This window comes from Cynoglossus semilaevis, chromosome W (assembly GCF_000523025.1).
Source record: "Cynoglossus semilaevis isolate Cse_v1.0 chromosome W, Cse_v1.0, whole genome shotgun sequence".
In the NCBI taxonomy this organism is placed as follows: Eukaryota; Metazoa; Chordata; class Actinopteri; order Pleuronectiformes; family Cynoglossidae; genus Cynoglossus; species Cynoglossus semilaevis.
The window spans coordinates 613,107-613,964 of NC_024327.1; positions in this window are offsets into that span (position 1 = coordinate 613,107).

Sequence of the window (858 nt, forward strand, 5' to 3'; positions counted from 1 at the left end):
GGCGGGCGCCACGATCATATTTATCGACAATTTCATGCTTTATTTCCATTGTCATCATGCGTTTTTTCTTCTCACTACCATCCTTACTACTCACTTTCTTAGGACTCATCACTATTATGAAGAATAATGCACAAAATAGAGAGAAAATCACGTAGCACAAACACAATACGGAAGACTCGTGGGAGATGCGTACGAAAGCCGACCGAACACGTAGAGTGAAGCGGCGTGGCTGCTCCGAGCGCTCGGCCACCTAGCGTCGGTGTCTCTAAGCGTGCTCGTATCTTAAATCTTTACTCGTATCTCGAAGTAAAAATTTGCTCGAAGGTTTGCTCGTATCTTGAAATACTTGCATGTCCAGATGCTCGTATCTCGAGGTTCCACTGTACATACAGTGTTTGTAGTTGTTTACTATAGTTTAAGCTAGACATATTTAACTGACTATACAACAGCACAACTGAGGCAAAATTCAGTTCTTCTTCCAGCTTACACCTGACTTGGAGCCAATTCTGACTTGAAGTGTTTGACTTTTCTACATATAATGAAACTAGTCAAGAAAATGAAAAAAAAATATCCTCCTCACTTTCACAAATTTTTCAGTCTGGTTGCATAAAACTCTGTCAGTGTGCAGCACAGTCTCAGAGTGAAAGGCTGAATGACCGAATTCTGCGGCAACCAGAACGCCAACCAGCTGTGTAAAATCGGATTCAAGTCGGGTTGAAATAATCCAAAAATGTTGTTTCCTGCAAAAAGATTTTGATGTCAGGATTGTTGGAAAAACTCGCGCCCCGCCCCCCGCTTCGTGCGCACCGCCGGCGACGGGCGGGTCGTTTGAAGGGGTAACGTGCTCGGCGGTTCCGG